The sequence below is a fragment of the Neodiprion fabricii genome, chromosome 7 (assembly GCF_021155785.1).
Source record: "Neodiprion fabricii isolate iyNeoFabr1 chromosome 7, iyNeoFabr1.1, whole genome shotgun sequence".
Classification (NCBI taxonomy): domain Eukaryota; kingdom Metazoa; phylum Arthropoda; class Insecta; order Hymenoptera; family Diprionidae; genus Neodiprion; species Neodiprion fabricii.
Window position 1 is genome coordinate 6,152,223 of NC_060245.1, and position 24,990 is coordinate 6,177,212.

Consider the following 24,990-nt stretch of genomic DNA (forward strand, 5'->3'; position numbering starts at 1 on the left):
GTTAATACCAGTGAAATATTTCCATTCAACCTACCCTAATAAACAGAATAGCATCTTTTCCCGAAGCGTTTCTCTCCGATCGTAAACCCAGAATCCTAGAGCTCGGAAATCTCATATATACGTCTCTTCCGCTAAATCGTCCTCAATTCCTTCACTATACACAAATCTACGTTTGCAGACTCTACGCGAATGAGATTAACACGTACAGTATAGTTTATCTACTTGGTCTAGTCGCAATCTTCGCAAGAGTTTTCAGATAGCCCAGGAGTCCGAATATGACAGATCCGCGAAAAAAAAAACAATTTAATTTTTTGATTTTCTATTGAAACAAATAAATTTCGGTTCCATATATCGAGTAATAACCAAAACCTTTATTTATTACTTATAAATTTTTTTTAATCTTCCTTACATTGATAAATGAGTGAGTCAGTTCAAGACTTCCTGAATCACTGCATCGACTATTCAAGATTTACTGAACTTGAAAAATTTGCGTCACGAAACTTGTGTTGGCTAGCCTGCATGAAAATCCGACAATGTTCGCGCATGCGCTCAACATGCCAAGTTCTTTAGTTCCCTTTTAGTATAATACATAGCGAATTCGATGTTTTTGGCTATAGATATTTATATTTGATGGAACGTGTCGCTTTCTGCAACTATTGAACTGCATTCGTACAATACTATAAACCCAAGTTATTTGGCGACAACACGAAAATCCGTCACGTTTCGCAGCTGCGATGAAATTTATGCGTAACGATTATGATTATTGTTATTATTATTATCCTGGGAACTTTTATTCGCGTGAGGTTGTCAGCCTGCTGCAGCAGGATTGGCGCTAATTTTCGTATAACCTCTCGGTTGGCTCGATTGTATAATAACCTCCAATATATATTATGGTGGCGTTGAAGTGACCCATTAGTTTGCCACGGTGTAGCAAACTTCCACACCGATGTAAAAGGAATACGGTTCCAATTTATGCATTGTTCCACCCAGTTGTTCACCCCGTTGTGTTACTCTCACCCCTGCCACCCCTTATCGGCATTGCGCTGTCTCTCTCACTCCCACTATCTCTCTCTTTTCGCCTCCCTCTCGCTTTCTAAGTATTTCCCACCCTTCCTCTCTTATTCATTCTCTATCTTGTCTTCTCCGCGGTTACGCTGACTGTAGCAGCTTTCTCCGTTGTTTATAGTTCATGCGAAAGTTGAGGGACGCGTCATGCCGCGCTCTCCTCGCCTCGTCTTATACCTACTCTTAACTCAATATCTCTATCGAATATCGCCGAGCATTTTCTTCCTACTTTATCAACTGGATCGTTTATTTTCTCCCCGAGCCTTAAAGACTTTTCTGATAAACTTTCAGGGAGATCCTTATACGAAAACTACGTTACAATATCCACGACCCCGACGTTCAACGACTTTCACTCAAACTCGTATATGGCTATTAAAATATACCTGTCCCGTAGGTAAATCCATGTCTTTCATTACTGAAAATACCGTCCAGCTATTCAATCACTTGAATGAATTTTGAACGAATTGTGCGTGAAAATATGCTTTAAGCTTTTTACTTGAAGGTTATGTTGTAGTCCAGCCCTTACCGATCGAGGAAACTCACCCGTAGGAAGAAAAAGTACGAGTTTACTCGGTCGGTAAAGGTAGGATTGCTACATGACCTTAATACTAATTGCAAGGTATGAGAGACACAAAGCGGTAAACCGTGGAAGTGACATTTTTCATTAGTAAATCGCATCTATGGCTTGTAGAAAACAAAAAAGATATGTATGCACAATATAATTTATTAATTTACCAATATGGTATTCTTCACAGTACATACATCATACGTTATCAATGCGTCAACATATCTTCTCAATGAAACATACTTTGTAGAATGCTACATTCATTTATTTAAATTTCGAATTTGACGCGTCGAACTTGAATCGCTGTATTTTCTACTAGGTTAACGTCAGGTCAATGACACAATTGAAAGAAAAAAAAACGAGACGATTACTTTTCTGCACATGGGGTGGAAAGAATGTCGAAATCAGGAAAGATTCATCGACGTAGCAGGCTCAAAGTTTTTCAATTGATTGCGCAAGCAATCATCACTAATTGCCAGCTTCAGCTGATCTTTTATCTCAGATGACTTTTTGAGATTTTTTCCGAAGTATTGAAATATGAAATTAGTTTGTACGTACTAAGTATCCGACGGTAAGCCTGACACTGATTGGCGTTTGTCTAACAATATGTAATTACGCGAAACACGATCGTATATATAGTGAGTTACCTTACGGACGTCCGCTTCTGAATAACAAACAAAAAAAAAAAAAAAGAAACGTCTCAGCCATTGAACATATTCCCCTTTGCCCTGTGGGATCGAGCGTTATATACTCCGTGGTTGTTAATCGTCTGCTGAATATTTCCACCATGTCGAGGCGTCGTTATCCCAGAACAATAAAACGACTGGTATATTCTACGTATGCATATATACATATAATATATATGTATTATGGCAGCGATAAACAAGCCGCACTGGATGTCTGAGCCATCAGAATCGGTATAACGACGAAGGTTTGAGGGTGCGGAAATGGGCGTGAACGGGGTGAGAAAAGGTGGCGTAAGTTATGTCATCAGGGATGTGATACGAAATACGTGCAAGCAGCAGCAGCAGCAGCAGCAGCAGCAGCAGTCTGCCGGCGAGAACCGTAAAATATATATGTGTAACGTTCAATTTATAGGCAATTATTTGAATTAATGGATCCGCGTATATAACGATTAATTAGCAATTGCCAAAAGGGGATTATCATATCGTGTATTATATTATTTCCTGGTGCCGTGGGATCCAATTTCCAACGACGGGTAGGATATACTCCCTCACCACCCTGATTTATGTAAAACACCGTCTCCTCCGTCGATAATATCGGAAAATTTCAAAAACGTCACCCGAAAATAAGATCTCATCTATATGCGCATGTATGTACCTATAATATGGATGATATACGTCGTGTCTTTGTATGTTTATATGTACCTAGATATATTGTATACGTATATGGTAGGATTCACGGCACAGCTGTTCGACTATTATATATATATATATATATATATCTAACCCAAACCATGAGAACTCACGCGTGCGATTTTTTTTCTCTCCTTTTTTTTTACCATAAAACAACCGGCACGAATAATCCGGTGACTGAACTCGTGCAGAGAGGATAGAAATATTCGGTGTGTCATAGTTTTGCATTTCAACAACTTTTCGCAGTGCTGCAGTATAATCCGTTATGGCTACTATACGCGACGATCACTTTTGTTGTACAATCTGAGCGGATATTTACCGACTCAGTTTTAACCATCGTCAAATGTTTTTCGCTTTTTGACCGAATTTATTAACCCCCGTTCGGACGATGTGGTCAAGTTATTCGCAATTCATACAATGAGCGCAGTTTCCTCAATTCACATTACTGTTTCGAAATTTTTTCCGATTTTGTAAGGATCACTTACAGACCGAGGACGAAAAATTCTCAGTCGATAAAACGTTTACTTTCAATACTCGCGTAATAAAGCTCGAAAGTATATCACTAATCTTTAAGCCGTACTCCAGCATTTCTCAAAAAAAGACAAATCAGAAACAGGGACTTATCATTCTATTTTTACACGAGCTTCAAATGGAGTAACGACGTATTTAGTTACAACTTTGTTGAACTTTTTTTCCTCAGTTCCTCAGAGTCATAAACCGATTTCTTCTATGTATACAGTTATCTTTCAAATTATCTCAGGGTTGAAACTTCTGTTGAAATTTCATCGCCAATTGTTTAAACATTTAATGAACATCTAAAAAACGATATCGCGAGGACTTTCTGATTTAAATTCTTCGAATAATTTCTCGTTAAGTGTTAATTCTTTTCGAGATATTTTGGTGAACAGAACGATTAGACACAAATCTAGATGGACCCTGAAAGAATTGCTTGAAATATCGTGTCGGGAATAACAAATCATTCAACAACTGTTAAGAGTTGACCGTCTGAATTGTGATCGATAATATCATGATTTGAATGTCCTTTGTAAGTCTCTTCGATACATCATCTGACGAAATCTGGTCGATATTCACCGGAAATCGTCGTTCCATTGGGATCCAGCTCTATAAGTCTCCCCCACTCTTGAGCCCGAGCTTCAAACGCATGATGAAGCGCATATCCTGCAACCAGCTCTGTACAGGACTGGAAGATGCGATGGGAGTTGCTGTGTCCCTAGTCGAGCCACGAGTAGGAGTAATGTAGATACTTTCACCGAGGGTTGGATGAACGGGATAAGTGAAGCATATACGTGCAGAGCCGTGGCTAAAATTGGCTCCGTGGAAAGGGGGAAAAGCGCCTAGTGAACGTCTCCTATCCCGTCTCCTCGATGAAGGATTTCTAGATTAAACTCAGCCGATCAGACCTCCTGGATTCTTTCACCCCGTGGCGTCATCTTCCTCGGCTTATAGATTATAGCTATAAGATCGTCACCGTCGTCGTCGTCGTTGTCCAACGGTGTTACAGCGGAATGATTAAGGGTTGATTTTCCAAAAATCGATCGTGATCCGAAGCAATCGCGGTAAACGAGGCCAGTAGAAAGGCCAAAACCTGGATTTAGATTGCAAGTTTTTGAACAGCTGCGATTAGTACAAAATTGCTTTAGTCACATTACCTGAATCTTTCGATCATTACGAGTTTTGTAATATGAGTGAACATCGAGGAGTTACCCGCTGCGTCGACTGATGATACACCTGATTTCATTACTGCAAGACTTCAAAAGACTTCGTGAAGTCAATTGACTTCCAATGACTTCGTGTGACCTCATGTGACGTTAAGTTAGTTCAAGTGACTCCACTGATTTCTAGTGACTTCGTGCGACTTTAAGTGACGTTGAGTAACTCAACTGACTTCAAATGACGTTAAGTGATTTAATTGGTTTCAAGTGCCCTTAAGTCATTATACTGACTTCACTTGATTCAAGTGCTTTTAAGTGACTTTATTGGCTTAAAATGAATTTAAGTGACTCCGCCGATTTAACTGACTTCAAGTGATTTCAAGATAGTCCATTGACTTCACTGGATTCAAGTGACTTTAAATGACTCCACTGATTTCACTGACTTCACTGACTCCAAGTGAGTTCAAGTGACTTCATATAACTTTAAGTGACGTTCAATGATTCAACTGACTTCGAGTGACTTCATCGGTTTAAAGTGACTTTATCTGCTTTCAACGACTCTGAATCACTCCATTGTCTTGACTGACTTCAAAGGACCCCACTGATTTCACTGATTTCAAGTGACTTCAAGAGACTCCACTGACTTCAAGTGACTTCAAGTGACTTCAAATGGCTTCAAGTGGCTTCAAGTGACTTCAAGTGACTTCAATCGAACAACCTGACCGCAGTAATAGTTAAGCTCTCAGTGATCATTTAATCTCAGATTGCGATTAAAGGGTCCACAAATTGGGCAAATCGGCTTATGATATTTCACATCACGGAGTTATTTAGAATTCTTTGCACCCTCCACTTCACGTTTAGAAGCTTGGTTTGATTCTCGGCAATGCCAACCGTATGCTGCAATTTTTTTCTGCGAAAATACAGCGGCACTAAAGCGGCGGATTCGATGCTCGTTCTGGATCACAAAGAGAGACGTGTCAGCAGAGTTCTGAACATACCATTATGCTTTCGCAAACGTCGTTGCCACGGCGTTCTAACATGCGATTTAACCTTAGCGGTCTCTTCACTCAGCTGCAATCTTGGAAAGTAGCTGCACGTCTCGCTCCAACTGATTACAACCACGGTTTTTTAGTATAAAGAGATTCCGCGCTTGCAGCTATTCGTCTCTCGACTACACGAGGAAATTACATTATTCGAATTGAATACTCACCGAATTTCGTACAAGAGACTGATCAATGACTTGGCTGAAAGTATATTTGCCCGTAAAATTTGAATACATTATATCTTGCGCCAAATCCAGAATTTTTGCAAATACGAATCCGCTAATTTCAATAAAATTGAACATTTCATTGTTACCAATTCTCACCATGTTGATCTCTGACCGATTATTTTCCAGCTACACGAACATTGCTTCAATTGATTTTTAATATCTTCTAACGACCGACGTCCCGATACTCGGATCACTTTCCCTTGCCAATTCTTACACAGCTAACAAAGTTACTGAGAAATTTGATGTGAAAAAAATCGATGATAAAATTGGCGACTAAATTTGTAGATCGAGTAAAAAAGATTAGAAAAAAAAGTAACCGTCAGATCTTAGCTCGCGCAGGTTTTCGCGAGCATAAGTTGTCGATGAATAATTTATACATCGTAGCGTGTATATAGCTACGTTTCAAGAGCATAACCATGGTAAATGGCGCAGAAGGAAATCTCGGTCACGTTGGACGTTCCCATGCCGATGGAACTTCCGGTGTTCTTGGCGATTCTGCAGTGCTCCTTGCAGAACTCGGCACTTCGGGTTGGGATTTGTAGCTCTCGAAGCTGAATATTCCATGCCAGTAAATATCGACTATGGTTGCCACGCGAAGCCGAAGCGAACTCTCGCGAATTTATTTCTTAATCAATAGCATCCCCCGCGGGGCGAACTTTTCGGAGGATGGTAGTAGGAAGAATTCGTGCAGGCTTCCAGGGTGCCGGGATCACGCTGGTTTGCAGAAAATTTCATCATCCCTTCGCTCTGTTTACCCACCGAATATATCCCCGCACTCGCTAAACTCGGGCTTTGAATTTTTTATCGAATTACCGTAACTGGTATTCGTGTCTTATCAGCGCCGTTCATCCTACCTTCGCCATTTTCGCTGAAGAAGAAGTTCCACGGGACAAAACTGAATCCTCATTTTTACACCGGCAGGCTGATGAATAATTCACATGCTGATATATGTATATTATACACTGAATATCAACGTTTATGCACTAACTCACTTTTTTTTTCGCAGATAATTTTTCAATAAACGGTTGTTTCGCTGCCTAAGATAAAAAAAAAAGATTAAGCCGATTTTAACGATCTTATTTTTTTATTTCAGTGAGATTTATACGTTATTTTCAAATTTACGAGACTGCTAAAATAAGTATGTGCATAGTAAGTATTATTAGTCACACGCAGTGGGATTCAATCAACGATGGTTGAACAGTTTTTTTTATAGAGGGATATACATTTGGAAATTGTATTTACTAATTGTGATATTTAAAAATTTCGATTGATTATGCAAGTTAATAACGATATTATACTTGCACAAATGACTGTCAAATCGACTGGAAAAAGGATTAGTATACGTTCGAAAAATTGTGAACTTGCATTTTTTTAGTTTACGAAAATCGGTACTTGCACTTGAAATACTGATTATTTAATATTTAGGGTTGTTTTATCACCATTTCAGTTCAAAAATACGACACGTACCTATTGTTCACGAACGCAAAAAGTTTCAGGCGAAGTATGTTCACTGTTTTCAGGGTTTCGTATTCAGGTTGTTCTCAAAAACGTCACCATAATTGAGAGTAAACGACCGAATTTTACATTGGATACTCATCATATTTGAATATTCAATTTTACTCAAAAACCCGTACATACACGATATTCTTAGATGCACTGAGAGAAATTTTCCGGTTACCGCTCAGTCCTCAACTATTTTCATTTTTCACCACAATCGAAAAATATAGTTCCAAGGTAAAAAATGGAAATTAGTTTTGTAGATGTTACCAGAAAGTCTAGTATCCGTTAACTATTCTTTCTCATTACGATCACTGTTACCACATTTTCGTAACTGGTGCGAAAATTAAATACTTGTGCAACAATGAATTGCCGTTAAAGCCTTATTTAACTAAAAAAGTAGAGTAAACCTCATGAACTGATTTTGCGTTTCAATAACCAAAAAAGGATCAACAATAGCGCAAAATGTTTACGCGTACTTCGTTTATCGTAATTCCAACAATATTGAAACAGTTTTTTTTAACGATACCTGCTTTACTGAACTCTTCTAGTTACTGTAGCAAATTTTTTTTTTTTGTTTAAGTCACTTCCATATATATATATTTATGTATGTACATAAAATTCAGGAAAACCGAGCGAGTGTTGCGGCCTTTGATGTCTGTCGCACAGCGCAAATCGTTCAAGTAAAATTGACAAAATTTATAGGATGAAACAATTTCGGGCTTCGAAAGAGCATCGGAATATTTCGATTTGCCGTCGGACACGTCTATAGAACACACTCAACATTATATATCTTCGCTCGCTGTTCGCTGCATTTACGCGACAAGTAATTGCAATCGGAATTACGTTATGCTGATAAAATAATCAATTGCAATACGCAAACCCGATCGTCTATATACATCGTTATTGCAATTAGTTTCAGCGCGTATGCATGATACAATCAACGGAATAATGGTCATCCGGTTTTCGAATGTGAAACGTTCACGAATGACGAAATGTACGCGCAATTAATTTTAACGAAATATCTTCTTCAAATTCATCATTCGTGTGATATGCTGCTGTTTTTTAAAACATTATTTTTTATTTTCTACATCGGGACGAAGACTTTTGACAAATATTTCTTGATATTGTATCTTTGAAATTCATATTCAATTCCATTTTTCTCACTTTTTGATTAAATTTTTTTCGCCTGTAGCTTCTAAACCAAAAACTAGCTCATTTCTATCTTGATTTCAAAATTTTCGTTTTTAAGCAAAGGATTCGTGAGAAAGATTTGAAGCTACTAAATTAGGGTTGTTGATTGAAAATTTGGTTATTCGTGTTTTTTGTTGCAGTAAAAACCAAAACCGAGGTACAAAAAATCTAAAACTCGGTGAAAGGTTTTTTGTTTTTTTTTTTTGTATGCTTTACACCATCCTTAAGAACAAAATAAATCGCCGATGGTAAGAGTCACGCGTAGGTCAATTTAGGGTGGAATATCTCATATCCATGTGGACATTGCGCATTTTTCTTTTTTATTTTATTTCATTTTTTTGGAAGCAGAGGAAACAGAAATCGGGAGGGTTAACTCAAGTTCGAGGATTGCAGCATCTTATCCCTCCACTCGCCATTCGTCTTTCGCACCGTGAAGACAGATTTAGGGTGTGAGAAAGGGGATGAAACAAACCCTACATCTTCTTGACAGATTTGACTGAAATCCTCGCGGGTATAAAACCCGTCAAAAGCTTCAAACTCGGAAACACTACCAGTAGTCAGACAGCGAGACGTCGTTTCTCAAGGCTCAAAGAAGAAGAAGAAGAAGAAGAAAAAGAAGAAGAAGAAGAAGAAGAAGAAGAGTTTTCCCGGATGTTAGCGATCCCCGCTTTAACCCTTCCTTCTCAAAAAACATACATGCATACATAGATAGATCGACGTCGAACATCCCCCTCGCAATGCAGTCCCTTCACTTCGAGCCATCATCCCTATGATCTGAAAATTCTCCGAGCGCTTTATATCCAATGAAATCCCATTTCCAGGGGCTTTTGACATGTACGCCTGGCGGATACTCGCGACGCCTCCGTTGCTTGAAATAACGCGATGTCTTATTCCCGCGTTCCGAGGATCTTCTACGGTTTGTGAGCGAGGCCGTAATAATAAAATTCAATCGGCATTGATCACATCGATTATGGAACTTCACGATTCAACCTTTTGTACAGACTAATGCGAACGTAAGTACGGAATTGTAATTTGAAGAATCAGTGTTTCTTTCAGAAAAACGTCACATATACGATATTTGTCAATCTAGATATCATGGCACACAAAGGGAAAGGGTTGTTTATAAGTCAATTGATATTAGTATGATTCAAGTAAATGCTGCAGTCAAACGCGGTGAACACAATACTTGTTTAATTCGACAAAATACTTGTGACAACTTAATATAAAAGCGAATCATCAAGCCTTTCAATGATCATGCTGACTGTCAATTTATTCAAGATAATGTGGCGCGAGTTCCTTGCAATAATGTGAATTTTGTATCAAGGAAATGTGTAATTGAAATAACTGAAGATTTAATTGAACGCACCTCATTCGTTTGGTTTCAAAAATATGAAATTGTTGTACCTATTAAAATTGAGTTTGTTTTGATTCAGGTTTTGTTGAGTCAAGAGTTCAATTGATTGAAACAGGTAATGAATATTGTTGTTACAAAAATCTATTACATTGACCTAACATTAGAGTTATTTAAACGTCCAAAACTTATTCTTCGAATGATATCATTTATAATTTTGATGACTCCAAATTTTTGTGGGATTTACACGATGTTTAATGGGTAAAACCCGAAAACTTATTTTTCTATACATAGAAATATGAATTGAACACGTGTCAATGGTTTTTTCTTTTTGTTTATTTAGAGTCAATATGTAATTCAGTGACTCGAAACTTGATATTACGCTTTCTTAGTTTGTAACAAATCTGATGACAAATTTATCTCACGTTATTCGTAGCTGACAACCCAGTGTCATAACTATCTCTGAAGCTATTCCCGCAGCGAGAAAGTTCACCGTCTAGTGGCCGTTTATAGTACCAGTATACCGATGTTTACGACGAATGTATTCTCTACTCGTTTCAAAAAATCTATTACTACTTTTACCTCGTAAACAAATTAGTGCAAATGAATCATCCAGAAACATGGCATTTAATCGATGTAAATTCTTTATTGGCCTAAATTCATGCACTTGTTTTAAATTTTCACTCGAATTTAATACTTCACTCGATCGTGACAAGAGAGGCTTTTGTTGAATCAAAGAATTCGGTTGACTAAATCATTTTTCCAAACTACCTCAATCGAAATTGTTGAATCGAAGTCATCGTATTTGGAAAAAATAAGGGATAAATAGTAAAACGAAGTGAACGGATTTGAACAAAGATAAAAATCTATTTTGTTGGTTCAAGAATTCCTCTCTCTCCGTGCATTAAATTTCCTGTCTGAAATGACCGTGAAGAACTTCAGCAACCGTAGTCACGATTTCCTCGAATTTCATCATCTGTTTGGATGGCGCGAGCAGCCCGGATTTGGGTTTTACTTCCGGTCTCACCTCCGCGCCTTTGCAGCATCGCTCGAGTGTGCAGACCCGAGGCGAGTAAAATAGCCGAGTGGAAGATACCGCTCATACATAATTCTCGCAGGGTCTGGCGCAGGCTGCGCCTTCTGTCCAATCTCGGCTTGTTTATCAAAACAACGAAACGTCCGCCGAAATGCAGGTCTGCGAAGGGAGAATCAAAATTGAAACGCGCGCCGCGCTTCCCGAAAATATATAAACCTCCTCGATGGCCTGCGAAACAAACCCTTTTCCATACATGCTTTCGATCTTATGCATACATGTAGCAGCTAAGATTTTGACAAACGCGATGCATGAAATACACACGGGAGGCAAAGGATCGCCGTCGAGATTTTATTCAAAGAAATCTTTCGCTCCTCACCATTCGTATTGCGGTGTTTCATTGTACATAAAAAAAAAGCCAGTAAATAGTAAATTATATACCAAGGGAATAAAGTCGACTTTATTCCCGTGTTACAATAGGACTTTATTTCCGAATCAACTCTGGCCGCAATATTTATTTGAAAATTGGAAGTGAAATTGGGCTCGCATTTCCCGCAAATGCGTTTTAGGGAAAAATATGCCTCTTTCGTCCCGCTTTTAAGGTTAAAAAAGTAAACTCTATGGTTGAGTCGGGAATAAACAGTTTTTTCGCGATACTTTTCATCACTATGAAAAGGGAAGAGTCTGTCATTCTGTTTGATCAAGTTCCGCGATGATCTTGAAAAAGGAAGAGCGATAAATTTCAAACTGATATCGCTTGGTAACGAAATGATAAATAAAGTTTGAAATGAAAAATTCTGAAAAACAAAAAATTTACAATTTTGTTTAACATTCTGCGGCTTTTGTGAAATTGACCAAAAGTGAAACTAACAAATTACAGATATTTCTTCAGAAGACCATAAAACGCAATTCCTGCACCATAAATTACTTTTCATCTTTACGAAGAAAAAAATATTATTGCAAGTATGTGATTTAGAGAAAGGGTGTAGAAAATAATTTTTATGGTATCGATATTATGTATTGATATGTTTTTATCTTGCAACCGCAGTTCCCTGCAATATCACTTCTACATTCTGCGGCTTATGTGAAGTTGACCAAAAGTGAAACTGACAAAGTCTAAAAATCTTTTCGCAACAAGATAATACGCAATTCGTGCATTATGAAAAACTTGAGGATAAATTCCGACGAAATGAGTTTATATTAAATTGAATAGTCTAAACGACACGAGTTGGTTTTGATTTCGTTCAATTTATGCTAATTAAATTGTCAAATTGCGTTCCGTGACGCTGTGTATACAACTAATGGTCGTTTACACAGTAAATAGTTGTAATTATAGAGGATGATCATTACGTGACGAAAGCGGATGCGGAACTCTCCATTCGACCAGCAGGGCACGGCATCGAGTCCCCGATGCTTTCGTTACGGTCGAATAAATCGGCAGATCCGAAACAGATTCGAGCTCATCATTTGCAACCATGTACACACATTAAACATACCCGTGCGTATATTATACCGTGAGTGGGTATTTTCGCTCGAACCGAGGATCCCTCTTTGCTCATGGGTCGCCGATTTTAATGCCACTCGGAATTTCGGTTGCTGCAGGATAACCCCTAAGACTAACCGAAAGTAATGGCCGTTCCCGATGTCGAGTGATTCCGAAGGTATTCGACTTGGAAAAAGGGTTTTCGGGTCTGCCGCGTGGGGCGATCTTTATGGGGACACGTCGGTGAAACTCTGTCACTTTTCTATTTACTTGTTGTGTAAACTCACCGTAAAACTAATGGGTTTTACCCGGTTTCAAATGACGTCAAAAGGCGGTATTTTTTTTTATTCAAAAAACTTCCTCGATGTAAGAGTTTCGTAGTAAATATTTGAAAAAATTGAACAAGAATTGTGACGCGAGGAGCTATTTGAAAAATACCACCTTTTGACGAAAATTAATTGATTTATGAACCTTTATTATCAGTTCAGACTTCAAGTAGATCAAACAATTTAGTGTCACTGATGTGTCCCGTTCGGTAAGTCGGTTAGCGAAAAATCTATACTTTTCATCGATTTTATTTAGAGACAGATATAAATTAAATATTTATTAAATTTTTGTATTCGTGAGATATGAATATCATTTAAAAAATAAGAAGCAGCGAATACTGAAATTTATGAATAAAAGGATAGACGTCGGTGCTTCATTTGAAATCGGTTCAAAATGGTTGAAAATCTATTATATTTTTTCGATTTCACTCTAGAATACCTCATTTTTTCATATGATTATGTTCTAAAGAATAATTGAAAAGGATTTTCGTTTTCTTCAGGAGTCGATTCAGTACTATATTATTAATTATTAATCATAATTAATATCGGATCAATGTTGTCAAATTAAATATCCAATGATACACGGCCGACGCGACAAGGAAAAAATCTGTAAGTAAATTCTTAAAAAAATATAAAAAATGAGCCGTTAAAATGAAATCTAATAAGTTGGCTGGGTCTTTGACGATTGAAATATTCTAGTCACCGATCCAAAATTATTTTTTTCCAATGATTCCGAATCAATAAAGTCCTTCCGTCGAAATTGCGAGATTGAAAATTGTAGAGAAATAATTTTGTCACCTGAAAGACACTGCAGAGTCATCTAGTAATATTGTTTTATATTTTTTAAAACAAGTTAGAAAAAAAAAAAAAATAGACTGTATCTGAGCTAAATATAATTAACATTTTCGAAATAATAAATTCTGTAATTTGTGTCCCAAAAAGTGAATGTTTATACAGAATTGGTACGTACAAATATACTCTTACGTGGCTGCGTGATCGTTTCAGCCGAATTTAATTGCTTGAGAATATTATATTATAAAAGCACTTCTACTCGTGCGTTCGTGCTTCAAGAGAGGCCGAGATATCTTCTGAAGAAGACGGGCCGAGGGTGTCTCAAGAGATACTCAAGAAAGCGTGGAATACAGTCTTATTCCAGCAGTTTACCGCAGTCTTTTGAAGTGCAAACGTCGTGTGGTAATCATAATACGTCAAATATCGCGCCTCGCAGTAAGTCAGAGTCAAAGTCAAAGAAACCGTCGCAACGGAATAAATGACACGGTGCTTAGGTTCCACATTTGTCCGACCCCTCGCTCTACTGTTCATAATAATAAGCGTCTCACTTCCAGGGTAGTAAATTTTAAGTAATGAAAATTGTAAAAGAAGAGTATACTTAGCGTTTCCGAGTAACTGTTGGCTTTCAGTGTTAAGTCCTAAGTCGATTCGAATAGCTCGAAATTGGATTTTCTTCATTCTTTTCCTCGACCATGAATCCGCGACGAATATAATGTTGAATACGATGTTTTTGAGTGAACACTGAAGTATGTCGGGTTGCCTATCACTGAGGAGAACAAATATCGGTAAAACAGACTTACCGATTCGTAATCACTTTAATGTAACTCCGTGCAAAGTACTAATTTTCGAGGTTTATGGAATAGGAAATACTTGATTATAAGATGATTTGACCAGTATAAGTGAAATGTTTGGTGATATTCCGATGAAAGAGACTTTCAGTTAATCGATACTCCGAAAACGTGAATTAATCTAAATTGAAAACAATTTGAAGTTATTAAAAATCAAATATACAGGATAAACGATCGGTTTAACCGAACACATAACGGAATATATCTAGATATTTTATTCTGAATGTGATAAAATTGTTGCAATACTAAATTGGCAGTAGTAATACTTTGCCAAATAAATACCTAAATCAACCCAAAATTCAAGAGAATGCTTTGTGGCAGAGAAAAAAGAATCTCTGCTGTTTCTTTCGTGCTTACAATTATTAATCGAGGTGGAAATTTGTGTTGATATTTTTATTGTCATTTTAAACGGGGAATAAGTCATTCCGACTCTTTGATTATGTAAATAATTTTACTCCCCCAGGTTGTTGAAGTAATATCATGACTGCGGGCGAATGTTGATTTCAAGCGTGACGGTATAATGGGCTTATGAAAATGACGAGCATTTGTCGAGGAATATTAAAGTAGGTATACGCAACACGAAGATCTGCTGTAGCATTGAACAGGATGGAAATGGAGTTTTTTTCCAAGTTTATTGTATACCAAACGTTGGGGTAAGAACACGTAATAATCACACAAGCAAGAGCAATAACACTGTGCAAACTGTACCTATAAAAGTGACCAAAACGTTCCACAAGTTTGCATTTTCACCGAGCTGGTATCCGAATATTCCATCCACAAGTTGTTGAGACAGTTGAAGAGCTTCGAGTATACGTACGAAAAAGTTTCCCAAATTTTGAGAGATCGTCGGTCTAGCGGTGAGAGTCCTTGTCTAGTTATTCGTGCGTAATCGATTGGAGAATATTCAAAACCCCAAACCGAAGTCCTATTTTTATGGATTTTCGCTAATTAAAAGTTTCCTGAAGAGACGCGGGAGATGAATTTGGAAAAAAGTACAGTTTTGGTAGCCAGAACTGTGGGACTGAAAGTCGATTTTCAAAAAATAACGATCTATTTCACACAAGAAATAGGAAACAATTTTACTCTTATTACAAAAAAGGTTGAATTGAATAGAATGTCAACCAATGATACACATTATTTAAACTTGATCACCAAAAAACAAAAAAAAATCGATGTATCAGTAAAAAAAAATTTCCCTCAACGTAAATTCTTGCACGTTTTTATCACACGCACTGCCAACCATGCATATCGATACACCAACAGTCAGCTGCAGGTGTAGGTAATAGAAACAATGCCGGATTCCATAGATCGATCAAAGCCGCACGCATCGAGTGTTCGATCGCATCAAACTTTGAACAGGGTTAATACGCGGAAATATTGGATGCGGAAGCGGATCAATCGTAGAGTCTCGAGTTGCAACCTGTGGCGGGATTCATTCGAAGCATCGTATCGGTGCCGTAAATCGAATAACCCTTTATATTATACCCGGGGATGATATCAAGAGCCATTCTCGACCTGTTCCAAACATCGTGCGAACTTCCATCGGCGATGCTTACGGTCAGGTAGACTTGGGAACAACGAATCTGACACGGCTAATTTTTTCCACTAGACAGTTATGTTGGCAACACTTCTAAACTTACAGCGCCACGTTGGCCGAGCGCGAAACAAACTCAATCCCAATAAACGTAACATAACCCATGACCATCGAATCTAACCTTAAAATACCGAGGGGATAATGACTTGTTGAATTGACACGTCAATTCTAAGGTTAGATTCGACGATCATGGGTTATGTTACGTTTATTGTGATTGAATTTGTTTCGCGCTCGGTCGACTGTGGCGCTGCAGGTTTAGAAGTGTCGCCAACATAACTGTCTAGCGGAAGAAACCAGCCGTCTGAGATTCATTGTCCCCGAGTGTACATCCACGCTTCCATTCAGCGATGCATCAGTGTACCTTGTTTCGTTGGTAGGAACCATGTGTGGGTAACGCGAAATTATGCTGTTCCATATTATCGGCGATAAGCCAGGCGAGCGTAACCTTTGTCCGCTGTTTCTGACAGTGCCTAATACGCGATGTATGGATTCCGACGGGATCGGAAAATGAATTCGTGCTTTCGACGTACGCCTATCGCTCATTGGCATGCGAACCGCGCTGTGCGGTGTCCACCTCCGATCCTTCGTTCAATCCTGCGCGGCAACGTCTGCAGTGAAAAATCGCGGACTCGTCTGGAATCACGATTTTCAGATTTCTTACCCCTCTGACACTCGTGGGCTTGATATCGAAACTTTTTTCCCCATTTTCTGAGCTTTATGGAGACTCTAGTTACACCAACTTCAACAGAGTCTGCACATAACCTAATTAGACCCGGTCAATACGAATTTTCGGTCTGGGTTCCAGAGGTCAAATTTTCGTTTAATTCACGTAACTGATGAAAGAAGAAAGAGTTTCATTTGATAAAATTTCCTTTTGTAGAAACCAGAACGATATTACATATTAAAAATAAAAAAATTACCTATTTTCTCAAACACTTCTTGTAAATAACAATCACTTTTATTCAATAATTTAAATGCGAAACTGAAGTTTGTTTAGTTGGCATTTACAACAAATGTTTGAGAAAATAGATAATTTTATCTCAAAAACCGAAATATTGTTCTGATTTCTGGAAAAGCAAGCTTTATCAAATGGAACTATTTTTTTTTTCTTCTGTTAGTTGCGTGGAAGAAATCAAAATTTGAACATTATGAACCCAGACTCAAAATTCGTATTGACCGGTGTCAAAAAAGATCAAATCAAACTTTATAAGTAATTGATCAAGATTTTGGTTTTTATTTGGTGCGTACAACCAAAATTTATTTACTTAAATATAGCCTCTAAAAAAATAAAAAAAAAAAAATTAATAATCCTGTTAACAAAATAAAACATTGTAAAGTAAAACCCAACAAATTTAAAAAAATTTTTAAATATTTGTACGCGATTTGACACAAAGCATCAATATCTAAGCTTTTGATCATAATTTCTGTTAATTATGTTTTGAAACTTGTGAAACGAAAAACACCTCGAGGCAACAATTTCTCTCAGAATTTGCTTGAAAATCTGATATTTCTCTTTCTTTAAATGGGAAGGTAATTTTTAAACAACCGTTCTTATCACGACGAATGAAAAGGCATTTCGGTATTTCGCTACTGTTTACACTTTTGGTATTTGTGTATAATTATCACACGTTACAGAGAATCTAGTCAAAAATTTGTCAGTATATCGAGCACTCTTGACGTTTACATAGAAAGGTATAAAAACGTAGCTACAAGCATTACCAGGTGACAACTTTTTTTAATATCAGAATAAAATTTGTTCCAACACTCCAAGGCCTGTAGTTGTAAAGATATTTACGCACGTTTTTATATTTATAAAGTGAAAATGTTGCCTCACCGTTAAGCATATAAATATATTATCCCTATAAATGTAGAAAAATAAGAGGATTAATTCATCGAGGTTTCATTTCCCGGTATTAATATTGAACAAGTTAAATATTATCATTTTGCCTCGACATTCCGTTTACAAAGTTTAAAATTGGATAAATTTCTCTCTCTTTCTCTTACACATCTGTACTACGATAAAAATGTACATGAAAACAATTTATGCTTCGATATTAAACTGAAATTCTGTCTGCCGTTAAAATGCATGGAAAAAACAAAAAAAATCTTCGCGGTTGACGTCGTTCGCTTTCATCGATTTTGCGCAAACACATTTTGGGACGAAAAGCCGAGATGTTCCGGCAGTTGGTTTCTCACATCCGACACGATCATAAAAAACGTATTTCCCGGAGTTACTCATAAATAGAGAGTAAAATTGACGGGTTCTAGGCCAAACGGATGAATAGAGACAGTCGGTAGAAGGTCGGTGGAAGGTTGAGATCCAGTCGAAGCTCCCGAGTGCCAAGGGCTGAAGGATTGAGGTTCCTTTGGCACATTGAACCGCGAAAGGGTGCATAAATTGGTGCTATCAATAACGATAATCAACTACAGTCCCTCTCATCGTGACGAAAACAAGCTTGATAATATTCCCAGCGGTTTGGCTACACGCTGTAGTAACTCAGCTATTGTTTCGCCCGGCGATGTTGAGGCGTCTATTATTATTACAATATGCGTATATAATATAGTAATTAAGAATTCCCAGGGTACGAATAATTGTAATTCTCGCGTGTCAGCCTCGTCATCGCGCATTAAATATGCCCGATTCTTATTACAATACGCGTCACGTTTTCAGATAGACTGCGCAGAGAGAAATATTAATCAGCAAATTCTGTTGAAGGTACACATTTTTATCGGCTGATAAATTTGCATTCTCGGTATTAAGATTTCCTTCTATTTCGGCATGGACGATATTTTATTTCAAAGAGATACGCGCTAGTTTTCATTAAAATTTCGAATCGATCAAATTTGCAGTTGATAAAAACAATTGGTCTGATATCAAGTCATTATCAACACTTCCGAATTTGAATACCGTTTGGAATTTTGAGTCTGCATTGATTCAAACCCTTTCGAATTTTCACCATTTTCACCAGAAACTACGTAACCTGCTTCTTCAACAATAAAAACGAATAAAAGCTGAGTAAAAAAATTGTCATTGTTTGAGAAGAGGCCACAAAAAATTGTAGAATCAAATTTCGAAAATTGACGTTTACATATAAAAAAGGAGGATTTTAATCTTGTGTACGAATGAAAAGATAAATGAATGATCTTAAAAAATAATTAGCAGTTACAATTTCATTCATACAAATTATACATCTCTGATTTATTGACTCATCAAACAAAAATAAAATATGTACAGTCTACTTGTAAACAAAGAAATTAACTCAGAATTATTAATAAAACAAAAAAATCGACTGATTTTACGTCTATAAATTGGATGTTCACAACAATTTTCTTTGTAGTTAGAATCTTGTATCCTTAAACGATGATAAGATTCTTGACCTCGATTATTTAATTGTAAAAGGAAAGTTAATTAAAAATTCAATTCAATCCATAAATTTTCTTGTATTCTTAATAATTATTGTTGTCTTGTCGTAATATTTCTTCCAATAGAACGAAAACCTTTACAACGTTGAAGAAATTTCAAATGATGGGAATTAATTCCTTCACTCTAATGCGGATTCTGGAAGGGTATTTGAAATTCTACCCTGTAGGGTCACAACGAAATCCAGCAATCTCGATTTCTTCGGATGTCGCGACGGTTTAGCAACGAGGCTGCGTCACTGATGAGCTTCGGAGTCACGGATCTCGCTACTTTACCCTCGAAATTAGCAGTCTGGTGTTGGCCGAATTACATCAATTTCTAATTACAACCGGCTGTGTCTACAGCTGCCACTTGAATGCCATTTTATCCTCGGGTTAAGGCCGTCGCTTCAAAATCTGTCGCCCTGCTTTCCGCATTTCAACCGTCTGCAGAACGGTTCAAGATGCTAGATCTTTTGGGTCTTAAACTGTGGATAAACCTTTTCGCGCATATATTCTTCCTTACGTTCGATTCAGTTGAAATTTTGCATTCGTGAATTGTCATGGGTCACTGATTACGAATCTGAACTCCAAATTTTAAGATCCAAAATGGCGGATCCAATATGGTGGACGTTGATTCGAAGCGTTGTTAAGAACTGGATTTCCTTCTTTTATTTTCCTCGACCACGAAATACACGACGAGTATAATGCTGTACAGGGTGTTTACGAGTGAAAACCGGAGTATGTTGGGTTGCCTACCACGCAGGAGAACAAATATTGGTAAAACAGACTTACCGATTGATAATCACTTTAACGTAACTCCGTACAAAGTACGAATTTTTGAGATTTATGGAATAGGAAATACATGGCTACAATGATGATTGGATCAGTACAAGTGAAATTTTTAGTGATATTCTGATGAAAGAGACTTGCAATTGATCGATACTTCGAAAATGTCAATTAATCAAAATTCAAAAGAATTCAAATTCGTATAAATTAAATATACAGGATGACCGATCGGTTTCATCGCGTGAATAACTTCAAAAAGTTGTTTGATTTTGATAAAACTTCATGTTATGCAGTTTTTTGAGTCGCTGATTACGAATCTGATATCAGATCCTAAAAATTCAAGGTAGTGGATCCAATATGGTGGACAAAAATTTCAGATTTCATCGAATACGGTTAAAAAACTATATACAAGGGTTTTTGGGGTCGATGATTGGAACTGCGATACTGAATTTTCAAAATCTGATCCAGATTTGTAATCAGATACCCCAAAAACCCTTGAACAGAGTTTCTTTTTTTTTTTAGTTTCGATTGAATTTCAAATTTTTAGCCGCCATATTTGATCTACCATCTTGACCTTTCAAAATCTGATTTCAGACTCGTAATCAGCAATGCCAAAAAACTTGTAATAATTTATGCTTGACATGTACATGTACGGAGGGACAAGTTTATTAAAAATGACTTGTTCCTTCAATTTTCACGATTTTATTCAATCAATTTGTTTCCAACAATAATGATTTACATCATATCGCAATAATTACTCTCGAGTCTTGAAAAACTATCAGAAATAGCAAAAAACCGCCAGAAAAATATGTTGACAATTTCCCGAAATATACCAAAAAATGTATATAAAGTAGGCAGGTCGAAAAATCCAAGAATAAGCAAGTTTGCGTCTGAATTTCTTTCGGCTCCGTAAGTTTACCGTGAATTATTTAAACACAGTTAAGTGAAGCTTATCCGCAGAGGTTTGCTCTTGCAATTTGGAGGTCTGGGGAGCAAGTACGCCGTAAAACGAAAGTTAGACCTGTAAACTTGTAACGTATACGCAAAGCGTCGGTACACCTTCGAACTAACTGACACTTGTCGCTTTTCAGTGACACCTGTCAGCCGGTTAATTGAGCCAAGTCCAGAGTGAATTCGCCCAAACGGAGTGTCGAAACGAGGTCAAAACATTTCCAAGGAAAATGCGAAACAATCTCGTGGAAATATTCTGAAAATTGATTTCCTCTCCGTCGTCTGAATTAACCTGATGATTTCATCCCGTCAACAGAATTTTAATCACGCCCTAATTTACCTAGTATAAAAACTTTGTTCGAAATTTGCAACGAACCGCTGGAGATTAGACGACTCTAAATTTAATAACTGCAATTATATATATATCAGATGATTAATAATAATCATTGACAAATGATTACTGACAAAAAAAATTTCAGGTATGTCAACTGATGTTCGATTTCAGGTGCCAAATTTCACATTTGGCGGTGATTTAGTCGATTTGATTCTGATTATATTTCTCTGTTGAAAGATCAAGCCTCTGTGAAAATCTGAGCTTTGGAAGATATGCCTGAGAAGCCGTTTTAATCAGCTCATTTCGTTAATTCGATGACATCTGAACAGACTTGGAAATTAACGTTTCTTCACGTCGCATCAATTCAGAACGAATAATGTCGTATCTGTTCATTTGGATACACGAGCTTACAATTTTCACTTTCAAAAGCTCCAAATTCAGTTTCTCTTTAAGATATGCGATACCAGGAATGGATAAGTTGCGAGATGTATCCGAATTCTGCATTTTTTTCACACAGGTTCGAAATCCTGTCGAAAAAACGTCTGACATCTAAACGTTTGTACGCAACGTGCGATCAGAGATCGCAATTCGCAAAACCCTTCTCGCAAATATTTTTCGTTAACTGGATGTTTAGATCTTGAACAGCTGCTGTTGCTGTATGGATTTCTCAAGCCCTCTAATTTTTTACCATCACCGAAAAATACAGTTGTTGGTAATAAATAAAAATTAGTTTCGCAGCTGTGATCAGAAAATCTAGCACGTGTTTGATATATGTATTTTTTCTTCTTCTTTTTTTTTATTACTATTGTAACAGTCATTCAATGTTATGCCACAAGAATAAATTGATGTTATAAACTTATTTGACTGAAAACAAATATAGTCAAATAAACGGTCAGATTCGATGCTGCGATAACCAGAGATTAATGACAAATTCACCGAGAGCAGAAGACTGGAAGTCGTCAAAACGACGCTGAATAAATGTGTGTCTTGAGACCCGTTTTTGACCACGAAAAAATACCTTCGTGTTCAAAAAATGTCTTCAGCATCTTTTTAGATCGAAATGAGAAACGAGTTTGTCAATATTCGTAGAGTATAAAATCCGACTCACCAAGTTCGATTCCCAACGATTCGTCCCTTCTCTTCAACCCTCCGGATCTTCTAATTTAAGGGAGTTTTTCGAGGGTGAAAAGCAGCCATGAAAGTGCGCCCAACTCTTGGCCTCGTTGCATTTTCGCATTAATCGCATCAGCCGAGGGTGGAGCTCATAAATTGCGTGGAAAGTTGAGTCACTCGGTGTTTCAGGTCCCTGCAGCCCTTGAAATCCTCCCCGAGTCGATTCGCTTTGTTCGGTTCTCGGGGGCGCGGCACGCGTGACGAACAATGCATGCCGGGATCCTTTTTCCACGGATACGCGTCGTTGGCTCTCCACGTTGATCCCAAATCGCAGCAGGACCCTCGGGCGATGAGTCACCTCATCTGGTCTGGATCCACGGGACTCCAGGATCGTTCCTTGATTGGAAATCGTCGATGCATCGATCAGTCATCCCACGACACGTGACCAGTCGCCGATGGTCTTCTCTCTCTCTCTCTCTATCTCTCTCTCTGTCTCTCTGTCTCTCAGTGGTCTGAAATCGCGTGAGAATTGCCGTTGATGCAATGATACTTAAGGGAAAGGTTCGCTGCACTTTCTAGCGAATGATGTTCGGTTTTACGGAAATAAATTCTACAGAGAAAATCTTCTGCAGAACGGACTATGTTTGTACAGGCTCGTTTCTACAGAATATTTTTTCACGGAAAAGAATTCGAGATTCACACCGGAAATAATCCTGCACGGATTATTCTACCGGAGAATTTTTCTGTAGAATATTTTTCTACGGAAAGGAATTCGAGATTCGGAGGAGGATCGATTCTACAGAAATCCGTTCTACAGCACAAATATTCTACAGAATATGTTCTACAAAATTGCTTCCTGCAGAAATATTTTCGTACGGAAAAGAATTCTAGATTCGCATAAAAAATAATCCAGCATTAATTATTCTGCAGGGGTATTGTTCTACAGAATATTTTATCTATGGAATGAAACTTTAGATTTACGTCAGAAATAATTCTGCATGAATTATTCTACTGGAGAATCGTTCTAAAGAATATTTCACTACTGGATCGAATTCCAGATTCACGTCAGAAATAATTGTGCATGGATTATTCTACAGAAGAATTGTTCCAAAGAATATTTTTCTGCAGAATATTTTATCTATAGAATGGGATTCGAGGTTTACATCAGAAATAATTTTGCATGAATTCTACAGGAGAATTGTTCTACAGAAAAAGTAGAAAAATATTTCTCTAAAATTATAGCTTGAATACGAGTGATCGAAAACAACAGATGCTCAGACGTGTGAGAAAATCAGTGAAATGAAATTACTTGCGAAAATTTAATGCTAGTGCAAGAATAAATTGACGTTAAAGCCTTGTTTAGCTAAAAAAGTAGATTAAACCTCACAAACTGATTTTGCGTTGCAATAACCAAAAAAGGATCGACAATAGCGCAAAATGGTTACGCGTACCTCGTTTTTTGTAATTCCAATAATATTCAAACAGTTTTTTTTTTAACGATACCTGTTTTACTAAATTTTTCTGGTTACTGTAAGAAATGAAATTTTTCTCAGTGCATAATCTTTCCTGCACATCAGTTCTGAGTGAGGAATTTTAAGCTATTTCAAAAGATACAAAAACGAAGCTTTTTCCAATTGTTCGATCGTGTTTCAAACGCAACGAAGACTCGAAATTCTCCCAACCTCAGAGTTGACGTCGAATAAAACCCGAACACGAACGATTCAAGCTGGGTTAAGCAGCGTCTGGTTGTACGGCGCAAAGCGTCGCGACGCTTAAAGCGCGAAACCCCGCTGCATTGTTCCGGTGTTATACGGTATAATTAGATTAGTCTGGTTATCGGGGTCGCTTGTTAGCATTTCCAGACATTCTAGCGCCCCGGAATTGCCCAGGGTACATGGCGATTCATTGTTCGATGTACGTATATATTGTATTCCTCTCGAACAAGCTGCATAACTTTGAAAAAATTAGAAACGTAAATTAACGCGGCTCGTTGTCAAAGCTAGGATATATAAAACAAATTAAATCCTTTGAACGAAACATAAAATTGAATCAGCGTCTAAACGATTCACTCGAAATATCGGTACAATATAAACTGGTGAAAACGTTTTAAAAATTTCTAAACCCTGATTTTCGAATGCAGCTTTCTGGCTCGATTTTTAAACAATATATAAAACGCGAGGGATTGAATGACGCGGGAAAATCTACCCTCGGAGAAAAATTCAATCAATTCGCGCAAAATTTGTTTCAACTAAAGAAATTTTTGACACTTTACAGACTCGAGGAAATTCAAAATTAATTGGATATACTTTTTTCTTTCCCTTCTTTAATCAACTTGAA

General features: G+C 37.4%; 1 long non-coding RNA gene across 1 annotated transcript; it reads left to right on the plus strand.

Moving 5' to 3' along the window:
* The first annotated feature begins 6,439 nt into the window (after positions 1–6,439).
* On the plus strand, positions 6,440–23,491 carry LOC124186261. Its single transcript, XR_006871614.1, has 3 exons — positions 6,440–6,449; positions 8,704–8,708; positions 23,431–23,491. It is a non-coding gene; the product is annotated as an uncharacterized LOC124186261 (long non-coding RNA).
* Positions 23,492–24,990: the final 1,499 nt, after the last annotated feature.